Here is a 24,401-nt window from a genome sequence, read left to right on the forward strand (position 1 = left end):
TAGATTGTTGGAAGATTTTTTTTCATCTCCACATGGCTGCTGAGGTCTGACCATGGTGGATACTGGATGATTGGCTCTGGACATAACATGGGATTGTATGTGGTGTGATGGGGGTGCTGGGTGAGGGGCATGAGTTGACATTGAGTTGGCATGGAGGGACTTGAACTATGAAGATTGGTAGCAAAAATCTGGCCCTCAGAGTAGACAAATGGCACACAGAGCTAGATTATACATTGAGATCAGGCTCCCCACACCTCAGAGCAAATGTCGGGTGTGAACCCACCTTAATTTTTCGAGCATCAGCCCTTTAACTAGTGTGAGGGAGGACTTCCATCTGCCTCCAGAAGGAAGTCCTGCCTCATACAGCTGCTGGCAGTTGGAGGCCATTAGCTCTATGCCACCCCAGGATCAATGGCCACTTCCAGTATTGCAGGAGGTCCAGGAGAAAGAAGAATCATGGATGCCCCGAAACCCAGATAAATCTGGATCTCACCAGGGCTGGGTTGAGAGGCCCTGAAGAGGAGGTTGGGGGTGCATTTTGGACAGGGCCGGAATGAGAGGATGGAAACAGGGAGGCAAAACTATCGGGGGGATGGGTCCCTCAATTGGCGCAGGGGGCCCAGGAAATAGGCACCTCCTCCTTCATTGACCAGCAGTTCGCAGGGTAAACCTGCTGGCCAGTTTGGGTGTAGGCCTCTCCCATTGCTCACCAAATTGGAGTGAGAGCAGGATAAGGCCCTTAATTAGGCATTGATTGCCCATTTAAGAGTTTCAATTGGGCTATAGGCAGGCAGCCCACCTGACGGCCTCCCCCTCTATCTGTAAAATCATGGTGGGATGGGGACAGGCAGGCTGGCAGAGTGTACACCGCTGATGGCACCCTAATTTATGGGTCCACCCACCTGTTTTCCCACCCATGGGTGACCTGTAATTTAGAGCCCATGGTTTGTCATGGTGGCTGGGCATCCATATCAGGCATTCAACTAAGTCACAAATTTGCAAACTTTTTTGAATACTTTCATTATCTATAAAAAAATTATATAGACATTCAAATTAGTTAAATACAAATATTAATTATTTAAATGACGAGAACAACATGTACAATACAATCATTGTATTCATTTAACTTGGCTGACCTTTACAATGACATTTCACTGAAAATCAAATTAGAGAGTTTTTAACCTTCTGTTCTTGATCTAAAAATACTGGTCATATAATTTTGAATGTTTCACTTCCATGCAAAATGCATCTTTTTTCTTTACTACCCATTGTTAATGACAACACTGTAGACGATATTATCAAGTTTCACCACCCCTCCCGCACCCCCCCACATTCCCATCTTCTCCCAAGCAGAGGCTATTCCATCCCAAGGTATTCCTGAATAGACTTTGGAAGGGCTGGGCTGAATAAGTATTCTAAGAAAGCTTCTGTTGTAAACTTGCACAGGGAGCTCAAATCCATCACTGTCAGGAAGACAATTTTGTTTACACTCTCAGTTTCCTCTATGAAGAGCCCTGTTTACACATAGGTCCAGGTCAGCTTTTATCTGCAACTATTGCCTAATTATACAGCAATATCACATGATGGGCATGAGCCGGAAATGTCTCTTGTAGCAGGATATGCTAAAAGCCTTTATTAGCTGTTCTAAGTCTTTATGTAGTGTCTTTTGCTATTATACTATGTTTCATTCATAATAATATGTCACGTAGAAGCTATCACTGTAGGAAGATGGTGGCGTAGTAGTCATGTCACTGGGCTAGTAATCCCAAAGCCCACAATAATGCTCTGGAGACATGGGTTTAAATCCCACCCTGGCAACTGGTGGAATTTAAATTTAATTAATAAAATCTTGAATTGAAAGCGGGTCCATTTCTGACACTTCCCTTCCCTTTCTTGATCTCTGTCTCAATTTCTGCTGATAGACTGTCCACCAATATCCATTACAAGCCTACCGACTCCCACAGCTACCTCGACTACAGTTCCTCACACCCCGCTTCCTGTAAGGATTCCATCCCATTCTCTCAGTTCCTTCGCCTCCGTCGCATCTGTTCTGATGATGCCACTTTCCTTAACCGAGGTTTTCCACCCACGGTGGTTGACAGGGCCCTCAACCGTGTCCGGCCCATCTCCCGCGCATCCACCCTCACATGTTCCTCTCCCTCCTAGAAACATGATAGGGTCCCCCTTGTCCTCACTTATCACCCCACCAGCCTCCACATTCAAAGGATCATCCTCCGCCATTTCCGCCAACTCCAGCATGATGCCACCACCAAACACATCTTCTCTTCACCCCCCCTGGCAGCATTCCGCAGGGATCGTTCTCTCTGGGACACCCTGGTCCACTCCTCCATCACCCGCTATACCTCAACCCCCTCCCACTGCACCATCCCATGCAACCGCAGAAGGTGCAACACCTGCCCCTTTACTTCCCCTCTCCTCACCGTCCATGGGCCCAAACATTCCTTTCAAGTGAAGCAGCACTTCACTCGCACTTCCCTCAATTTAGTCTACTGCATTCGTTGCTCCCAATGCGGTTTCCTCTAAATTGGAGAGACCAAACGCAGACTGGGTGACCGCTTTACAGAACACCTTCGGTCTGTCCGCAAGCATTACCCAGACCTCGCTGTCGCTTGCCATTTCAACACTCCACCCTGCTCTCATGCCCACATGTCCGTCCTTGGCCTGCTACATTGTTCCAGTGAAGCTCAACGCAAACTGGAGGAACAGCACCTCATCTTCCGACTAGGCACTTTACAGCCTTCCGGACTGAATATTGAGTTCAACAATTTTAGATCATGAACTCTCTCCTCCATCCCCACCCCCTTTCCAATCCCCCCCTTTTTTTCCCAATGATTTATATAGATTTTTCTTTTCCCACCTATTTCCATTATTTTTAAATGTATTTCCATCCATTGTTTTATCTCTACCTTTTAGCCTTTTTCGATTCCTTCACCCCACCCCACCCCCACTAGGGCTATCTGTACCTTGCTTGTCCTGCTTTCTACCCTTAATTAGCACATTCCTTAGATAATATCACCAACTTCAACACCTCTTTGTCCTTTTGTCTGAGACATCTTTTGGTTATCTCCACCTATCACTGGCCCTCTATCCAGCTCTACTTGTCCCACCCCCCCTTAAACCAGCTTATATTTCACCTCTCTTCTATTTTTACTTAGTTCTTTTGAAGGGTCATTCGGACTCGAAACATTAACTGTGTTCCTCTCCGCAGATGCTGCCAGACCTGCTGAGTTTTTCCAGGTATTTTTGTTTTTGTTTTGTGTTTTCCTACTCTTTGTTTCCTGCCTGCCAACCAACTTTCTGTCCATCTCAATACACTGCCCCCAATCCCATGCACTTTAATTTTACATGCTAATCTCTTATTTGGGACTTTGTTGAAAGCCTTCTGAAAGTCCAAATAAACCACATCCTCATCAACTCTATGAGTTACTTCCTCGAAAAATTCCATTAGATTTGTCAAGCATGATTTCTCTTTTGTAAATCCATGCTGACTCTGTTCGATTCTGCTACTGTTTTCCAAGCGCTCAGCTATTAAATCTTTTATAATGGACTCTAGAATTTTCCCCACTACTGACGTCAGTCTGACTGGTCTATAATTTCCTGTTTTCTCTCTGCCTGTGTTGATTTATCCTGGTGGCACGGATGACATCATTCATTCTCTTTCTGTTCTGGGTGCCTGAACTCTTGTGGGCAGTGTTAGCATTGACCACTGCCCGCCAAGCAGGAGTGGTGAGGTTGGTGGACCACCTGCAGCCATCATGGGGGTAGAGGACATGGCGGCGGGCCTCCATGACACCCAGCAGGCATTCGAGGGGGGGCCTCACTGAACTTGGAGGCTGCTGTCTCCTTCCCTTTTCGGGCCATCTGTGTTATCTGTAACAGTCCTGGTCTGGAGAGTTTGAGAAAGTTGTGCACAGGTACAGTTTAAATATGGCACCCAGAGCAAGGAACCAGTAATCTGATGGCAGGGCGGGCGTATTCGAGGCTGCCCGTCAGCGATCCGGGGTGCTTCTCGTGTGAGCATAATTAATGAGGCAAGAAGCCGACAATATGATGTGAAAACCCACTATTGTGGCCAGCGGGAAAAAAACATTTTTCATGCCCACTCCGGCACTTAGTGCAATGGGTGGAAAACTCCCCCCATGAAACTCTCATTGATTGTCATAAAAACCTAGCTGGTTCACTAATGCCCTTTAGTGAAAGATGGAAATCTGTTATTCTTACCTGCCCTTTAAAAAGGATGCAAGGAATCTGCCAGAAAATCACAGGCCGGTCAGTCTGACTTCGGTAGTGGGCAAATTATTGGAAATAATTCTGAGACACAGGATAAACTGTCACTTAGAAAAGCACAGATTGATCAGGGATAGTCAGCATGGTTTTGTTTGGGGAAGATCATGTCTTACTAATTTAATAGAATTTTTTGAGGAAGTATCAAGGAGGGTTGATGAGGGTAAATGCAGTAGATATTGTCTACATGGATTTCAGCAAGGTGTTTGACAAGATCCCACGTGGCAGGTGCATCAGGAAAGTGAGATTTCATGGGACACAAGGGAAGATGGCAGGTTAGATCCAAAATTGTCTCAGTGACAGGAAACAAAGGGTAATGGTCGATGGATGTTGTTGCGAATGGAAAAAAAGGCTTGCAATGGTGTTCCACGGGGCCCTTGCTTTTTGTTATATATATTAATGATTTAGACTTAAATGTGGGAGGCATAATTGGGAAATTTGCAGATGACACAAAAATTGGCTGTGTAGTTGATAGTGAAGAGGACAGCTGTCGACTCCAGATTGATATCAATATCAAGTGGCTGAGTGAGCGGAGAAGTAGCAAATGGAATCCAATCCGTAAAAGTACGAGGTAATGCATTTTGGGGGGTTGGGGGGGGGGTGGGGGAGGGCAAACAAAGCAAGGGAATACTCAATAAATGGGAAGTTATTGAGAGGGGTTGAGGAAGTGAGAGACCTCAGTGCATGTCCACAGGTCCTTGAAAGTGGCAGGACAGGTGTACAAGATGGTCAAGAAAGCAAATGGAATGCTTTCCTTTATTGGGCGAAGTATTGAATACAAAAGCAGGGATGTAATGATGGAACTGTGTAAAACGCTTGTTATGATACAGCAGGTGGCATTTACCAGGCTGGCCAAATCCAGAAGGGAAACCTGGCCACGCTATCACATCAGTTTTGCAATTTTTATTAATTTCGAGAAGGTTTAGGCACTGAATTCAGAAGTAATGAGTCCACTAACACCTTTAGAGATTTTAAAAATTAAATTAAGACATTTATTAACAAAAGAAATGAATACAACACATACAAAAGATCACAGTTACACTGTTACTTAATATTATAATAAATCCCAAAATTCCTAGTTAAGCTGGCTCCCAATTACACACTTCCTTTAAGGCAACAGTCCAAAATAGATTTTAAATTTAGATAGGCATTCCAGCAAGGTTACCACAGACCCCACTTGACAATGGAATTCCAAAGGGTTTTAGCACAACTTTTGGTTACTGGAACAACAGACTTCTGCAAAGTGGCTAGAGGCTGTTTCCCCAAGTCTGCTTCACATGGTGTATCTTTTAGATCTTATATGTCCAGCCCCTGATACAACCTTCCATCCTTCTTTAAATATATTTCTTCCTTCTTAATCTGTAAACCCTAGTGCTCCCATATGTCTTTGGAATTTACTTTTCCCATAATATAAAAATATTTCATGTTGTCAAAATGGCCTTTTTCTTTTGGGAAAAATAAATGTAATAACCTTGCCCTGTTTATCCTGTCAGTTGTAAAACTTTATTATGTTTCTTTGAAAACTAAACAACTCCCCACTTACCTTAACATGCAAATTTCATTCGCACCCTTTCTGCTGAGACTTCTACCCTAGCTCACTCATCAGCATTTCAAATACCCATTTTACGCCTGACTCTTTTATAATTTCAACCTTGCTGTCTATCTGACTCTAATTCAATTAAATCAGCCACAAAAACGGAACCATCCACACACACACAAACGTAAGCCTACTTTACAATACCCCACAAAAATATTATAAAAAATATAATAACGTCATGACACGCTGGTTAGGCCACAGCTGGAATTTTGTATGCAGTTCTGGTCACCACATTACAGGAAGGACATCATTGCTCTGGAGAGAGTGCAGAAGAGATTTACAAGAATGTTGCCAGGGCTTGAAAATTGCAACTATTTGGAGAAATTGGATCGGCTCGGATTGTTTTCCTTATAACAGAGGAGGATAAGGGGTGATCTAATGGAGGTGTACAAAATTATGAGGGACCTAGATAGAAGAGACAGGAAAGACTTGTTTCCCCTAGCTGAATGGTCAATTACCAGGGGGCATAGCCTTAAGGTGATTGGCAGGAGAGTTAGAAGGGACATGAGGAAAAACTTTTTCTGGGCATCTGGAATTCACTGTTTGAGTTGGTGGTTGAGACCGAAATGCTCAGCTTATTTAAGACGTACCTGGATCTGCATCTAAAGTGCTTGAACCTGCAAGGCTATGGACCAGGTGCTGGTAAGTGTGATTAAAATGAGCGGCTAGTTTCTTTTTTCTCTTTTTTGGCTGATGCAGATATCATGGGCTGAGTGGCCTCTTTCTGCACCATAATCTTTCAGTGGTTCTATGGTCTGGCCTACACGTGACTCCAGGCCCACAGCAATGTTGCTGACTCTTAATTGCCCCCTGAAATGGCCAGCAAGTCATTCAGTTCAAAGGCAATTAGGGATGGGCAGTAAATGCTTCCTTGCCAGCGATGCCCACATCACATAAAAGAATAAAGAAAAAAGGGCCTTGACTTAGAATCTTTCTTTGCTATCTCTCTCTCCTTTCCTCAAATATAGGAGTGCTACTGAGCATTTGGCACATATGGGCCCAGGATAAAATTATTTCACGTAGAAGTATGTGGGTGCCACGATTGTCTGAGCACATGAAGATTAGTGCTTAAGATCAGTTGGACTCCCTGACAGGCCACCTCCATCCTGTCCTGGACAGTTGAGAAGACAAGGGGTTATAGCAACAGATGAGTTAATCTCATACTGTCACCAGTAGTAACACTATCATGCCTGGTGTCAGATCGTTTCTCCATTAACACGACACAATTTACATACCTCAAAAAATGCAATGTAAAGATCTGAAGAAACTATGTTGATATTACTATCCCTTAATATTCTTCATCAGTCTTCAAAATGATGAATCCCAAAATGTTGGGCACAAATGCACTGCTTGTTAGTTGTATTCTGGATTGTGTTGTGACCTAGAGCCCTGACTCAGTACTGAGCTTTATCAACTGCTAAAACATGAATGTTGGAGCATCTATTGGAACATGAGAAGCTTGTATTTGTGAGATACATTGGTCTGTCCTTCTAATTGTTATCTGACTCATCATACTGTTTGCAAGCTTAGTATGAAGCTTTCATGTCACCGATGGTCAAACTTTCATCCCATAGCCATACACAAAAGTTTTGAAAAAGTGTTAGAAATTATTGCTACCAATGTCTCTAATGTCTCTTCTGTAATCACAGAAATAGGTGCAGGATTCATTCAGGAGCTGGTGACAGAGAGAAGATCCTTAATTTTAGAATAGTCACAAATAATTGGTTGTCAGCGGGAATGGTCTAACTCTATATAATACAATTAGATTAATAGTGAATAAAACTGATTCTCGTTGATAATAGAGTCTATTATATTCGGACAGAGAGATTGCTTTTCAGAATATTATGGCAGTCATTGCAGGAACTCTGATTTGATTTTTCTCATGGCTTGCCTCAAATTTTCAGAACCAATCTTATTCTAGTCTTAAGGCAAAGCTGGTAAATGAGTACATCAACTCCCTGTGTGATTCCTACTCTCAATCTGCCTTTTGTGGAAGTAATAATAGATTGCATGAGGCTACACTCAGGGCTAAAACAGCCTGGGAGCTATTTCTTCTCTTTTTCATGTGGCACCTTCCATCTTATTATCATCTACACAAATAATTGTCATGGTCTGGTTGTACAGAATGATACAGGTGCTGTATTTTTAAAATTTTGTAAAGGGCCGCTGCCCCTAGGAAGTCTTTATGTTGAAAAAGATACTCACTTGCCCTCCATCATCTCAAGGGGCTGGAAGTCCATTGCAACCTTTTCAACAATTCTACTATTCAAAAGATTTTACAATATGATCACCACGCAGAAAGTTTGAGGAACGTATCATGTTGCTATAAGTCATTGCAAAGGTTGAGATTGCTGTTGTCTGGATTGCCCATAAATCTATTAGATGCCACAGGGCCAAAACTGTTCAAATTTTAGTGGTATAGAAAGGAAAGTAAGGATTGCAAGCTCAAAATCATTAATGAGCATTCCAGTGCTCCAGTGCTGCTGCAGTAGATTAATCTTTGTTGGAGGAATGTAATTTCTATATTCTGATATGACTAAGAATTATGATTTATTGGTAATTTAGGAGCTGGAGAATGAACTCACAAAAGGATTACATTTAATTTAAGAATTCCTACAAAATACAGAAAACGAGAATATACACAGCATTCTTCATTATAAAAGGACCATTCAGGTATCCATAAACCAGTAAATAGCAACAAACTATAAATCATTGGAATTTATGTTAGCAATAGACAGTGATGCTATTATTAGGAGATGACGATTAATAAATGGGCACGGCAATCATCAACTCTTCTTAAAGATAAAGTTTCAGCATCATTCAGTCATTCTAAATTGCAGTATATTGAATACTTTAAGAAAATCAAACAGCTCTTCCTTTTACCAAGGCCACTATCCTTTACACTGGACTATAAGTTATCTCGATCAATAGAACATCAGTAACAACCACAGCTTGTATTTTAATAGCACCTCTTACACACTAAAACATCTCAAGGTGTTTCATAGGAATGTTATCAAAAAAAATTAACAAATTATGACAAACAATCAAAAGTTTCATTAAAGAGGTAGGTTTGAAGAAGCATCTTAAAGGAGGAGAGAGAGAAATGGAGAGGCAGAGAGGTTTAGGTAGGAAATTGCAAAGTTAAGGACCTCAGCACTGGAAACACAGCATGGCAGGGTGCGAATACATGGCTGGAGGAGACTACAGAGATAGGAGAGATGAGGCCATGGAGGGATTTGAAAAAAATGATATGGGCCAGAATTTTCTTGTTGGCGTGCGGGGCCCACCTCTGCACACTGATGTGTAAAGTGACATGCAGTGATACTGGGCAAGCATCCCAACATCACTGCGCGCCATCGCAATATTTAGGTGGGCGGGCGTGCGATGTTCTCTGTTGCGCGCCCGCCAGTAATTAATCACCTAGTTAAGGCCCTTGAGGCAGCAATTGCCTACAATATTTCGGGGCTCGTGCGACCTTCAGGATGTCGCATGGGCGCAACGGGTGGACGGGTAGGAGACATTTGTATAAACCTCATCCACGGACGGGATAAGAGGGGTGAGTGGGGTCGTGAGTGGTATCTGTTAGATATTCAATTGTGAAAGTTACTGCTACTTGCCTGTAGGAGCAGGAATACTTCAAAATTCATACCGGCTGCTTGGACAGGAGTGACAGCCTTCAGGTCAGGACTCTACAGTAAAGATCATTTTTGGGTCCTGCAGGTTTCAGGAAGCCTTCCCTTAGCCTGGGAATGGAAGTTGTGCTCTCCACTGGAGGCACCTCCCCTGAGGGGGAAGGGAGGACCAGAAGGGGCGGAGGCCAGGAGTCCACATTCAGCCTCCAGGGGAGCCAACTTTGGGAGGAGAGGCACAGGCACAAGGGGCACAGGGCCAACAGGAAGTGCAAGGCAGAAGGGGCCGCAGAAGACGCCACTGTCCTACTGCCAGGGTTTACAGGCAGCGAAGCAGCTACCTCAATATGTCTGAGGTGCAGTGCCAAAGGAGCCTCTGGCTCTCAAGGGAGACAGTGACCTCCATTTGTCAGATGATAGGCCCTGAGATTAGCACCAACTGTATGGGTGGGCACCCCATGCCAGTAGCACTGAAGGTCACAGCTGCCCTCAACTTCTATGCCCCTAGCTCTTCCCAGGGGTCGGTGGGTGATCTTTGTGGAGTCTCCCAGTCAGCTGTCCACACTTGTGTAAAGCAGGTGACAGACGCTCTGTTCAGGCGTGCATTGACTTTCATCCACTACCGCTGGGACAAGACCAACCAGACAGAATGAGCCAGAGGCTTCGCAGCGATTGCTGGCTTCCCCCGCATCCAGGGTGCAATCAACTGCACACATGTGGCCATCAAGGTGCCAGTGGGTGAGCCCGGTGCCTTCATCAACAGGAAGGGCTTCCACTCCATGAATATGCAGATAGTGTGTGATCACAAGGTGCAGATTCTACAATTTTGTGCAAGGTACCCAGGCAGCTCCCATGACGCTTACATACTCAGACACTCCAAGGTGCCGAGGCGCTTCAGTACTCCAGCCCAGCTGGATGGATGGCTGCTGGATGACAAGGTCTATCCCCTCAAAAGGTGGCTCATGATGCCTCTCCGGCATCTAAGAACAGAAGCTGAGCAGCGGTACAATAGGAGCCACACCTCCATAAGGGCTGTGGTGGAGAGAACCATCGGTCTTCTCAAGATGTGCTTCCGATGCCTGGACCGTTCGGAAGCGCACTGCAATACCCCCCAGATCATGTGTCATTGATAGTGGTTGCATGCTGCACTCTCCACAATCTGGCGCTGGAAAAGGGTGACGCAGCGGACGAGGAAGATAGAGACACAGTTGCTCCAGATGCACATGATAAGTCCAGCAGTGAGTCCGAGGATGAGCACACACAGGAGAACACTGAGGGGGTAGATGCTGACCCGGGCATACTCCAGGGAGGCAGGGACACCCGGGAGGCTTTAATCCAAAGAACCTTCAGCTAACCCACCACAGATGGACCTCGATACCTGAGTTGTAAATCTGCCTGGATAGTAACATTAACTAAGGCCCTTGTCAATAAAGCTCAATGTCAAACAACTCACTCATAACATCATGGGTTCCCGTCCACCTGCAGAAGTAAGGAATCAACCTGAGCCATGCTTACATAACAAAATGAACTCCAGAAACCAAAAAAAATGTGTTGCACATCACACCAAGTCTTAATGGGGCAGCATAAAAGCACCAGTGAGGAACCCATGGCATGCCTAATGTGCCTTAAATTTATGCTTATGGGTGCTACGTCTATGCCCACCGAGGTGCTAGTATCTGCGCTGGTGCCTGCCTGGCAGAGATGGTGTGATGAAATATTCTGGGCCCTCAGGTGTGAGGCCCCACTGCCTCCTCCTCCCGGCCCTGTTCCGGTGATGCTAAAAGTAAGAACAAGGACATTTGATTAGTTAAAGTGGAGACAATGTCAATTTGCATGCCTGTCCCCCAGATCATTATGCGCTCATCCTTCCATAATCAATGGTCAACCCATGTTGCAAACTTCTATCACTGAGCAAATAGCAGTGCCATGGCTGCTGGGACACACATGGTGACCTCAGTGCTCGACAAACATACCTCCCCGTGATGCCCCAGCCTCACCGCCATCGGTGGACTTGGGTGCATGGCGCCTCTCCACATCCATGGCCTGCTGTCCAAATGGAGCCAAGATGGCCAACTGGGCCTGGCCTCCGCCAGTTGCATCTGCTCGGCTGAATTGTGTGCAGTCTTCTCCTGAAAAGGAGAGAAGAGCATTGATTAGTCCAGCCTGTAGCTGGATTCCCATCGCATCCCTGCCAACCCGGCCAGAGTGGGACATTGTAGGGCTCCAGTTCTTCATTACCCTACAACTGCCGCACTCTCACACAAAGATGCCAGGGCTGACCACCCCCTAGCCCAAATGCTGCCTCCATCACATTTGGCAGCACAAGGTGTAACCTTGCAAAGCAAGGAGGCACAAGCATGTGGAGCGCAAAGACCAGCAGATGGATTGGTGCCCCGCCACCTGGAAGTTCCCCTCCCAGCATATTAGCACCCTGACTTTGACATGCTTCCCAGTTCCAGCCCCCTGCCTAGGTGCAGATCCTTGAGTTTCACACCCATTCTATACTCTGGGTGTCAGTGTCACACATGCTGCGGATGCAGAACCCATCTCAGCACAACCCTCTCAGGGTGAACTAGGCATGGGCAATGTCTGCTGGCCCACCCAGCGAGGGAAACATGCCGTGAATGATTCAATGCTGCAACTGCACTCAGAATTGTTGGGGGGTTAGGGAGGGGCGCTTTGGGGGGAAAGGCTGACAGCTGCATTAAGTGACCTCAGCCAACATGGTACTCATCCTTCCTGAATGCAGGAGGTCATTGGATCTCTTGCGGCACTGGACCCACGTGTGTTGCACCACATCATGGGAGCTCACACTCTCGGCCATCTCCTCCCAGGCATGTTTGGTCAGATGGGGAGGCCTCCGCCTCCCATCCCTCGGAAGCAGGACCTCCCACCGCGCCATCACCTCCTCCAGGAGGGCAGCTAGGTACTCATCCAAAAAACGAGGGGCACACTGCCCCACTGCCTTACCCTCCAGCCTGGCCTGCCCCACTGGCCTACCCTCCGGCCTTGCCAGCTCACCAGAAGCCCTCTGGTGAGCCCTTCTACTGGCCATTGTGAGCAGCCTTGCAAAGGCTGCCGGTGCTTCATTTAACTAGGCTGCCAGGTCGTCATTAGTCCCGCCGTTAGTGCACTCCTGCTGCTGCCCGCCCACTCCCGCCATCGTCGGGAGTTGGGAAATACGCTGGGTGGGCCATAATTGGCCCGCCTGCATAAAATAGCGGCGCGGACCCAATCGTGGGTGGCGATTGGGTCCACGCCCGCCCACGCCCACTCAGCCCACCCAACATGGGGAAAATTCTCCCCATGAATTTTGAAACTGATTCCTGGTCAGGCAACACCCCAATGTCATCAGGTGAATGACAGACAGAATAACTGCAAGAAGCAGTACCTTCATCACTTTCTATGTGGAAGGAAAACATGACGAGGCAGAATGCAGAATTTTATTAGATGGCATAAGTTGCCAAAAATATAGGGAATGGTAGGTGGCACCTATGTGCCCCCTATTCACCGCATTGCCTATATCAACAGACAGAATGCCCATTTCATTGATGCTCAGAAGGCATCTGAATGAAAACAAACTACCTGATGTACAGGAACCAAGTAGAAATTCCAGTGCAGAAAAATAGAATCAGAATATTCGATCCAATCAGGCTGTTGGTCTTTACTCTTCAGATAATCAAACAGTTCTCATTTACCTGCTCTACTCCCATATCCCTTCATGTTCCTTTTTTTTATCTGCCCATTCAACTAACCTTCATTGTTTCTGCCTCAGGCACTGACACCGGATGTGAATTCCACAGCCTCACAGCTCTTTGTGGAAGCATTCATGGTGGCTACTGGGAGACCGGGGTGGGGTGGGGTGGTGGGGTGCAGATTTTACAGTCCCCTGGTGGCCGTGTTTTCGACAGTGGGGTACACGCCCAACCCCAACCCAGTCCCCATAATACAGCGAAGCACCCACTAGGCCACCTACCCTAATGTCTATTGAGGGCCTTAACTGCTCAAGTAAGTGGTGATTAAGGGTCTCAATCCACCTCCACTGCCATAATACGCTGAGCAGTGGAAGGTGGGCGAGAGTGGTGAAAGGGTGGGAAGGAAGGGAGGTACCTCCTTCGGGAGGTGCTCTGTAGGCATTGGGGGCACTCCCCATAAGATCCCCTTGTACCTTCCCTCCCAGCCTCCAAAATCTGATGCACCCCACCTCCGTCGACTCCCCCCTCCCTGCCCATGGGCCTCCTTGCACTCCCAGCAGCATCCACTACTCTTCCTGGCGCTGCGGGGACTGCAAAAGCTGCTGGCCAATCAGATTGGCCAGAAAGCCTTGAGATTGGAACTTCCTTTCACTGAGAGGCTGAAATTCCACCGTCAGCTTGTTGCTGCGGAGCGGCCTTTTGTAAAGTCAGTCGGTTTGTGTCCAAATTTTCTTCTGGAGGGGCAAGCAGTACGTCCCGCCAAAAAAAATTCAGCCTCAAGGCTACTTTCCTTAGCCCCAGATGCCAGTCCCCAAAAAAGATGAATATACTATTAGGCACATACCTCACCAGAATTACTGTACACACACTACAGGTGTTAAAGCAAAAATTCTGAGGTTTAGGCACTTCAAATATGGTGCTCCAGGAAAGGTTGACACACTAAAGACATACTATCCCCAAAATATTCATGACTGCTGCATGCTGCCGAACTATGAAAGACTTAAAGAAAAGATTTGCATATGTAGTGTTTTTTACGACCACTCGTCTCAAAGCATTTTACATCCTACGCAGTATTTATGAAGTGTAGCCACTGTTGTAATGTCAGAAATGCTGCAGCCAAATTGCATATAAGGAGCTCCCACAAACAGTAATGTGATTCTAACCAGATGGCCTGTTTTTGTGATGTTGATTTATGAGGGATAAATTTTGGCAGGACGCCAGGGAGAAATTAGTCTTGATTGGAATAGTGCCTTGGGATCTTTTACGTCTACCTGAGAGGATAGATAGGACCTCCAGGCAGGGCCTTGAGCTTAAAGTCTCATCCAAACAATGGCACCACCAATAGTGCAGCGCTCTTTTGGTATTGCACTGATGTGTCAGCCTTGATTGTTGTGCTCAGCTCCTGGAGTGGAACTTGAACCGAGAACCTTACGATGCAGAAGTGCGAGTGGTACCCCCGTGGCCACAGCTGACATGATTGAGAAGAGTATGCTTGCAGTGACATAAAGAGAAAGCTCATGGTGCTGCAACAGGCATTAGTAATTCTGAGGTGCAGTAGCTGTATCTATATTTCTGCTGTACTGTGCAACATGCCTTATCCTCATATAGAACATGATATTCAACCCTGTCTACTGTAGCTTAATTGTCATCTAAAGCCATGAAGATTTCCTCCTAGTTCCACAAAGTAATTTCAGGCATTTTCTGCCTGATTCTCCTCTGCCCCAGGCTTCCAGCCCCAGTCCTGTGACCACAAAACATTCCCCATGACACCCCTAACCCCACCCCATGATTGACTTACCTGACTGCTGGAGACACACAACCTTCAAATTCATAGGTGCAAGTGCTACCAACCTAGCCAAGCTAACAGTGGGTATATTTATTCTAATGTCAAAAAGTAATATTATGATGAAATATGTTTACTACATTGGAGAAGCCAATAATGCCTGTTTTGGTTTTGAATAAATTTATTTACAGCGTCGTAATTAGTTGTTTAAACTCATTTACATCACGTGGAGATTCCTATGATTTCTTTAGTGTGTCACATTATTAATTATGGAGAAAAGCAAGCGTTGTCCCGATTTTCTGTTCTTCTTTGTGAAAGACAGGAACTTCTTCCCCTGTGATCCGTTGCCTGCTGAATATGGTAATTTGTGTGAAGGAACACTACACATCTACTTTTTATTCAGAACAGGTTTAGAATGGTTTTCTGAAACTGAAAAAGTTTGCATTTGAATTTTCTGTTGTTTTGACATGTAAGGTGGTTATATTTGCACTTTGAAATGAATAAGATAAGTAATTTTCTTACTGTTTGAAGGAAATATGCACAGTTCTTTATTCAACCACTTTTATTAGCAATAGACAAATGAATAATTTACCATTAGGCAAGTATATAGACATAGTATTTTAATATGAAGTGGATCATGACTTTTATGTATGCGAGCAGGCTGTCATGGTATGGTTCATGATAAATCAGTTGGTGCAATGTTTTATAATGACAGGAGCATGATACTAAGTAATGTGCAATACCTTACCCTGCAGTTCATGGGGAGTGGTGAGGAACACAACCTACAGGTCAATCAGTGTTTAAGTTCTGTTTCTCAAGGAATGTATGCAGATTGAAAACTGCTTTTATAAATGTCCAGTTCGAGGTCTTATAAAAGAAGTGTGCAGTATCCTTTCTTGTTTCTTTATATTCCTGAAACCTTTAAGTGTAGCAGTTATTTCTAGGATTTTTATTGATAATAGTTTTCTTTTAAATTGATGAGAATTGCTTACAATAACAGCTGGATTTTGAGTCCCTGCTGGGCCCAGGAATGGAGGTGAACAGGTACTAAAGACGTAGCCAGCAGCCGTGAGCTGGTTCCCTGACTCCATCCCGCCCATGGGCCATTTTCCCAGAGGTGGGATGGGGAGTCAGCAGAGTTACCTACCCACGTGCGGCAGGTAGCCAATTAAGTTAATTAACAACTGCTTAAAGCAATTTGAAGAAGCACAACTAGGATTTTTCAGTCGGCCTCTACTTCTCCACAAGTGGCAGGTGCCAGTTTAGCTGCCTAATGGTGGCCTTCCAATGGCAGAACAGGGACCAACACTCCAGGCAAGCTGCCTGAATATTTACAGTTGGTTATCATACTAGGCTGCTCTATAAAATGGGGTGAAATGTATTCTTTTTATCTGTTAGGTGGACTTCTTTTAACTCATTGGAAGACTTTTCCACATTTACAATGTTGATCTTTTGCTTGACAGTTTGCCAGTTGGCAGCAGTAACAATCTGGCAAACACATTGTAATTGGAAGATGTAACTACTCATTAAACAATGCTGTCATGGCTCACGTTAATGAACATAGATACAACTCATGCTATAGCATTTAATGGTGAACTGTAAAGGAGGCAAAACCATTTTACTTACCTTTTAAACTCTTCCCACCTCCAATCCATGGTTCATGCACCTGGTGCAAAAGCAGCTGGTGTAAAATCTGACAGTTGCTAAAGTCTGGCAGCCTCCCTGAAAATTAAATAATTTACCGAAGACGGGCTCTCAATGAACCCACAACACGATCAGTTCATAGGAACGGGTGGGTTGTAAGGTCCACTCCCTTCCCTGGCTCGTGAAAATGGCTGAAGGCGGAAACTGAGGCAGGACCTCTGGGCGCACTGCTCGGCAGCTTTTGTTTTCCAGTCCCACTTTGGGACCATGAAAATCCAGTCCCATGAGTTGAAAAATGTCAGACAGATAAGTTAAGAAATAGTGATTAGGTAACACCGAGTTTGATTTTAAATCATTTGATCAGAAAATTGAGTGATTGAGAGAAGATAGGGACTTCAGGGGATGAATTAATTAGACTAGAGTACTGGAATGTGCATATTGAAATAAATTAAAAAGTCAGGCTAGCAGCATTTGTGCATTTGTCAGATGATTGGGCCTGAGATCAGCTTTGACTGTATGGGTGGACACCCCATGCCAGTGGCTTTGAATGTCACAGCGGCCCTCAACTGCTATGCCTCCAGCTCTTTCCAGGGCTTAGTAGGGGATCTGTGTGTCCCAATCAGCTGTCCACAGCTGCGTCAAGCTGGTGACAGAAGCTCTGTTCAGGCGGGTAATGACCTTTATACTTTACCTTACAGACGAGGCCAGCCAGGCTGAGGGAGCCAGAGGCTTTGCAGTGATTGCTGGGTTCCCCCTGCCCCCAGGGTACAATCGACTGCACACATGTGGCCATCAAGGCGCCAGCGGGTCAGCCCAATGCCTTCATCAACAGGAAGGGCTTCCACTCCATGAACGTGCAGATAGTGTGTGCTCACAGGATGCAGATTCTACAAGTCTATGCAATGTACCCTGGCAGGTCCCATGACGCTTATATCCTCAAACACTCCCAGGTGCCGAGGCTCTTCAGTGCTCCAGCCCGACTGGATGGATGGCTGCTGGATGACAAGGGCTATCCATTGAAAAGGTGGCTTATGACGCCTCTCTGCCTCCCAAGATCAGAGGCAGAGCAGCGTTACAATAGGAGTCATGCCTCCACAGGGGCGGTGGTAGAGAGAACCATCGGTCTTCTCGAGATGCGCTTCCAATGCCTAGACTATTCAGGGGGTGCACTACAATCCCCCCCCAGAGAGGGTGTCATTGATAGTGACTGCATGCTGCGCTCTCCACAATCTGGCTCTGGCAAGTGGGGACCCACTGGAAGAAGAGGATGTTGATGCAGCTGCATAGGCCACAGATGATGAATCCAGTAGTGAGTCAGAAGAGGAGCATGGTGAGGAGAATGCTGAGGGCATTGAGGCAGACCTCGGTAACCTCCAGGGAGGCAGGGACACCAGGGACGCCTTGATCCAATGCTTCTTCAGCAAGGCTACCAAAGGTCTGTTTCCATCTCATGCCAGGGCTGCTGCCTCCATCCTGGATGTTGGAATGACCCTTTCATTTGCAACCAAAGTCCATTCAATGTCTGTGCAACAAAGTATCCAGCCACTCATGTCCAGCATCCTATACTGGCGTACCCTGCACCAGAAAGAAGAAAGGTGAAGCATACGCAGGCCGTTAGGACCAAAGCAAATTTAATGTTATTGTCATATTGAATGCATCATGACATTACCGTTACTGATATTGATGTCCACACCAACCAGCAGGCATATAAAGCAAACATAAATGAACAGAAAATCACCCGTGAACTGTCCTTCTTGTGCTCATGGTGCCTTTAACTAACATTACCGAGTGCTGCATCGTGGTGCCGGTCCCCACCACCCCCCATCACCACCTCACTAGCACCGGCATTGGAGACAGCCTGCTGATTCTGCTGTCTTGTTGGCCTTGATGACCTTGGTGGTCATCCCCTGGCCAGCGGAGCCTGTGTTGGCCCCACCTAGGAGGTAGTGGCTAGTGCCATGGCTGGCATCTCCCCAGTCATCACAGCCTCATCTGATGAGACGGTCACTGGCAGAAGGGCGGAGGAGCTGTTGCTGTCATCCATAGCACCCTGAGAGGAGCCCGCAGAGATGACAAGCAGCTTGTGTGCCAACGTGAGGTCGCTCTGGACCTCCCTGCTCACCATTGATGGGCGGGCACCTAGCTGGGATACTGGGTGTCTCATCCATCTCCCACATTGATACCGAGCACCTGAGGTCATTGCCTGTGTGAGAGCTTGCAGGTCCGAGTGCAACCCCAGGAACCCTTTATTCTGTCTCTGGAGCTGCCTCTCCATGAGAGGTGCCACTCTCTCCATATGGACTATGGTGACCCTTCACCTGTGGACATATAATCTGGACAGTCGCAAAATCTTCTGTTGGTACCACTGTGCTAATGCACTCTTTGATGCTCACTGTGCTGAATGTCAGCTCACCTGTGTTTCAATGTACTGGCCATCTTCATCATCTGACTGTATAGCTTGGATAGACATTTTGTGGACCTTGCTGTTTGGCATATGCTCTTGGCTGGTTAGAGTGTTGTGCCTGTCTGGCCTCTGTTTGCGTCTTCTCATAGCATTGAGCTACTTGTTTCAGCCTTTACTTTCCACACTGATGCTCCCAATGTCTTCTGGTGCCGCATGCCTTGCATACAGCATTAAAAACTGGGCATTTTCTGAGTACATGTGTGAGGCCATACTACCTGCATTGCATACTAGGCTTGCCTGTATTGGCTATGGTGCCAACGGTGGACAAATTACGCATACACGGTAAGCGTGCCTTTGTACTTGCATCCGCTTTGCAGTAGTGCTTCCATAGTGTAATGCTTGGATTGATCCAAGATGTCTTTTTGAAATGCTTCTACTGGAGTTGATGCTACCACAAGCTCAATTATTCTCTCAGTTAGCTCAGCTGTAATAAAGTCGCAATGATGCCACTTGTCTTTTTATCTACTTATGAATTAGTCAATGGTATTATGACACAGCAGTTGGTAAAGCTGAGTTAGTTCAAAACTCCAGAGGGAAACTTTAAACAACTGTCATAACCTTTATTTTAAGTGGTATGTTTGAGATGCAGCTCTAAATTCAGGAATCAAATCTCCAGTTCTCAAGAGGTTTTATCTCAAAATACATGAGACATTTATTAATTAACACAAGTTAAATACATGGCTACAAATTACTACTATCATAACTTATAACAAATTCTCAAACTAATCTCCACTAAGGCAACAACAACCTATAGACTTTAAGCAGACACCAGGCAAAGCATTTTCACCTTGCAAATTCAAAATGAGGTTCCTTTCACTTTGGTTCCTCTGTAGACACAGTGGTAGGCTTACAGGTTTTGATCTTGCATTCCCGGCACACACATAACTGCTATCGGTTATATCCAGCACATCTCACTGAATGTAAATTCTCATTGTATCATCAGCCCCTTTGAACTCCACCTCTTCTAACAATAAAAGCCCTTTCATAGTACCAATTGTTTTAGTTATATAAGTGTTGCTTGGAAATTTAGGTGCCAAATTTCACTCCCCTTCTTGAATGCTCTATTCAACAAAATGCAAATGCACTCTACCTCTCTCACATCTCAAAACTACTATACATCAAAGCACCTAGACTAACTGGCATTAATCCAATTAAGACACACCCATAGACTAATCCTGTATTTTTTTTAAATTTTCCAATGATATAATATACATTAAGAGCTTCATGACAATGGTCTCTATTGGTTGTTGCCTAAAAGACATGGGTCCAGATCTTCTGCAAAACAGCAATCACTGTCGGATTGCCACTACAACTGTACCTTTCTGCACCCCGACATAGCTCCGCATTTCTGACCGGGTCTTCCGAGCCCACTTCTTCATAATTCCAGAGCATACAGTCCATCTGAGAACTCCATTGCAGTGGAGTAGCATCAGGGGAAAGACTGGAGATGCCCCCTTTTTACAGCACTGGCTGCCGTAAGGTAAGTCTAAATGTGCAGTGTGAATTTTAGTGAATGGGTGAGTGGATGAATGAGTGAATGGGAATGCTGTCTAGACAGGGTAAATGAGTAGGATGGGTGAGGTAAATGGGTAAGTGGAGAGGGTGGCAGGTGGGTGACGTAGCAAGTGGGTGAAGTAGCAGGTAGGTGAGGTGACAGGTGGATTAGTTGGAAGCTGGGTAGGATGGTAGCTGGGTGAGATGAGTAGACGGGTGAGGTAGGTAGGTGGGTCAGGGAGTAGTCAGTTTAGGTTTGATGAGGTAGTGGGGTCAGGGGCTAGTCATGTCGGGTCAGGGGGGTAGTTGACGCTGGGGACAGTCAGGTCTGCTCAGGGGTGGGTTTGGTCAGGAGGAGTAATCAGGTGACTGGGTCAGGTGGTAGTTTGCGGGGTCAGGAGAGGAAGTCACCGGATAAGGGCAGTTGGGGGGGTCAGGGGTAGTTAGGAGGTCAGGGGTTAGTCGGGGGGTCAGACGGGTAGTCAGAGGTTCGAGAGGGATGTTGAGGGGTTAGTGTGAGTGGTTGGGGTGTGAATTCTGTAGTTACCCAGGGGTTAGACTTGGATTTTCCTGTCTAACATTTCCTGGGTAACTATCCAAGTAAGTACTGTGGAACTCTTCGAAGTCTCCAACTTAACTCAGAGCCTAAGACTTTTGCGGAGACCCCTGGGGGCAGAGATAGATAGATTCTTGTTAGGCAAGGCAATCAAAGGTTATCGGGGTTAGATGGGAACATGGAAATCGAAACATAAGGGGCAGAATGTTACGCTTGGTGTGCAGGTGTGCGCTGGACAAGCCCGAGTGTAAAATGATGTGCGGTGACGTCAGGCGAGTGTCCCAACGTCATCACGCAATCTTGCGATATTTCGTTCAGCGGGCATGTGCCGGAGTCAGCTGCGCACCTGCCGACAATTGAAAGGCCGATTAAGGCCATTAAGAGGCTAATTAAAGTCAAATTTACATTGCCCGTCCAACTTAATGGTTGGTATGCAGGCGAAAAGGCCAAGCAGCCTTTGCACTTTTTAGGAAACCTCATCCACAGGCGGGATGAGGTTTCCTAAAGCAAAGAAACATCAAATAAAATTTTCATTTTTGAATTAAAAACATGTCCCAGCTCATGTGACAGAGCCACATAAGGGGACATGTTTTATGACATTTTTATTTTCTTTATTTTTTTCTAAGCAGTGCTTCAACTCCCTGAAGCACGAGCCTCGGGGAGATTGAAGTGCTCTTTCCTGCGCATGCGCGAACTGCACACTAGGCCCACCCCACCGCCCGCACAGGCAGTACTCAGCTCTGCTGCTCGTGTTCCATGCTGGGTGGGCCTTAATTGACCTGCCCACGTGAAATCACAGTGCGGTGCCGATCGCGGACGGCAGCCAGCATCCCTGCTGAGCACCACCACCAAGGGCAATACCCTGCCCAAGAAGATCAGCCATGATCTTATTGAATGGCAGAGCAAGCTTGAGGGGCCGAATGGTCTACTCCTGTTTCTATTTCTTATGTTCAATGTAAACATGCCAATCATACACAATGATTGGTAAAACATTAATGTGTGTTCTTTATTTGAAGGTAAGGCTATATACAGATAGTATTCACTGAAAGGCTAAGTATAGTATACCTGCTGCTTGTTGACTGACCAACAAGTCAAGGACTAATGCATCACACCCTGTCAAGGTATGTAATGATTGACATCTGTTTAAGAAACAATCCCTTAAGGGTATATGCACATCATATCACAATGATAGGGAAATACTAAAACAAATGACTGACTAATTGGTTCCAACTTATATTTGTCTGCATTTTTCATTGGAGGAAGATACAATATTTCATCCTCACATTTCCATGTTTGGAATCAGTTACATCAAATTTGCAAATAAACGAGCTTGTCTATGTCAAACTCAACGCAGAGTGAAAATGGAAAATAATAAGGTCAAAGTTTGGCAATTTGCAACTTGCGATGGGGAGAAAAGGTGCATTGTCTCAAATACTTTCCTCCAAACAAGTGCATATACCGTTATTTGTCTGTTGTTCTGTTACTAAAGAAGTCTGTCCTACAATATAAATGAGTCAAGTCTCATTGCACGAGCCCAGATATTACAGAGGCACTTCATTTCAAGCAGTTTTGAAACATAAACAAGTCTATTTTTTTTGCCAACTCTGCCATGATTTATTTTCATTCCATTGCCCATTTTTATTTTGTTTCATATTTTATGTTTCTCTTCTGCTTACTGATATGTTTTTTTACAAATAAGTAATGTCTATCATTTTTCTTCCCTTGAGTGAGAAATAGAGTTATGCTGGATGGACAAGTTTGGCCTATTCTTACTTGTATTGAATATTCTTAACTCTTTCTTACAAAACAGTCATTGAAGTACTATGATCCAAATTACACAGTGAATGCCATCAAATTATAACAAATAATTTTAATTGATGCTGAATTTGGACTCTTCTATCTCATTACCAATAGATCAATAATTACAAAAATTAGTCCCTGTATACATATGCTGTAGAGAATGAGATCGAGCTTGTAAACTAAGAAATTGGGGCATTCTATGCAAGAAGATCCCAAGGCAGGAAATTACTGTGGCTGTGCTGTAAGAACTCTTTTCAAACATAAGTACCAGTCTCTTCATAAACAACCAACTGATGAAAAAGAATTGGGAAGGAAGAATGAAAAATAGGGAGTAACTTTCATTTTAATAGCTTGGAGAATAACCAGATGGAAACGGAAAGCATGCAAATCCTATAATGAGCAGATAATCTGCCCTGCCTGTATATCATCCAAGCAATGAAGGTGACAATTGCCCCAACAATGAAGCAGTAATGAAGACAATTAGGAAGAAGCAGGGATATTAAATTGTAAAATATATTTTATGTTACGAATGATTTAATAGAAGATAAGTTTAGAATTATGTTGGTAGTTTTATATAATAACAATGTCATAGAAAATTTCCACAACACTTGTACTCTACTTATATCTTATATCTTAATACTATATGATACCAAAAATCAAAGGTGTGAAATAAAAATTGTTAACTGGGTTGAAATTCAGTCTGACTATATTTATTGATATTTAGATAGCATTGAGGAAATATTATGTGTCATCTGATTTTGTTCAGCCTGACTTATGTGAATGACTGTTTGTGTCACCAAGCCAAGGGTGTAAGTCTGTGGGCTATTGTGCACTACTGAAAATTCTGATTAATGCGTATGATGCTCAGTCAAGCACCTTTACCCTTTTCATCTAGTCTATATTCAGTCAACCATTATCTAACTGTATTCTGAGGTCTTCGAGCAAACCTGGAAAAATCAAGTATTGTACAATCAAGTACAGGAAGCACTCCAACAAGTTATGTCACCTGAACTCTAAAGGATGTTTGTGTGTTGGATCCTGGCCACTAGTTTAGTTGGACTAATGGATCCTGGTTGCATGCTTGCTTCAAGATGGCTGAGTTGGTACCATAGACAGAGTAGATCAACAGACAGTTCTTATGTAGAATACATTCTATTTAGTTACAACAGAACTCAGCAGTTACACTTGTGTGCTTACAACTCAAACCTTGTGTCTACATTACAGACTCGAACTCTAGATTACTCACTACTAACTACTGGCTACTAAAGTAGCCCGCACTACTCTGCTATTGGATACTAAAATCATGTGATCTTCCATTATAACATTCTTCTTAAAGGTATAGTATACATTAGACTACCACATCCCTCCCCCTTTATGCAGAAATACATTTTATAGTTACAATTACAATTTTTCTCAAAATATCAAATTATTTAC

The 24,401-nt window shown here is 44.9% G+C and overlaps 1 protein-coding gene and 1 long non-coding RNA gene across 2 annotated transcripts in view; one reads left to right on the forward strand and one right to left on the reverse strand.

The window, feature by feature from the left end:
- Nucleotides 1-20,076, reverse strand: part of LOC144678740 (uncharacterized) — a 258,128-nt gene extending 238,052 nt beyond the window's left edge. Inside the window, exon 1 of the long non-coding RNA XR_013576167.1 lies at nucleotides 20,026-20,076. This is a non-coding gene — a long non-coding RNA (uncharacterized LOC144678740). The remainder of the gene's footprint in view (nucleotides 1-20,025) is intronic.
- LOC144678739 (contactin-associated protein-like 2) overlaps nucleotides 1-24,401 on the forward strand; it is a 2,328,914-nt gene that overhangs the window by 1,419,386 nt on the left and 885,127 nt on the right. The window lies entirely within an intron of this gene.

This window comes from Cetorhinus maximus, chromosome 3 (genome assembly GCF_964194155.1).
Source record: "Cetorhinus maximus chromosome 3, sCetMax3.hap1.1, whole genome shotgun sequence".
Classification (NCBI taxonomy): Eukaryota; Metazoa; Chordata; class Chondrichthyes; order Lamniformes; family Cetorhinidae; genus Cetorhinus; species Cetorhinus maximus.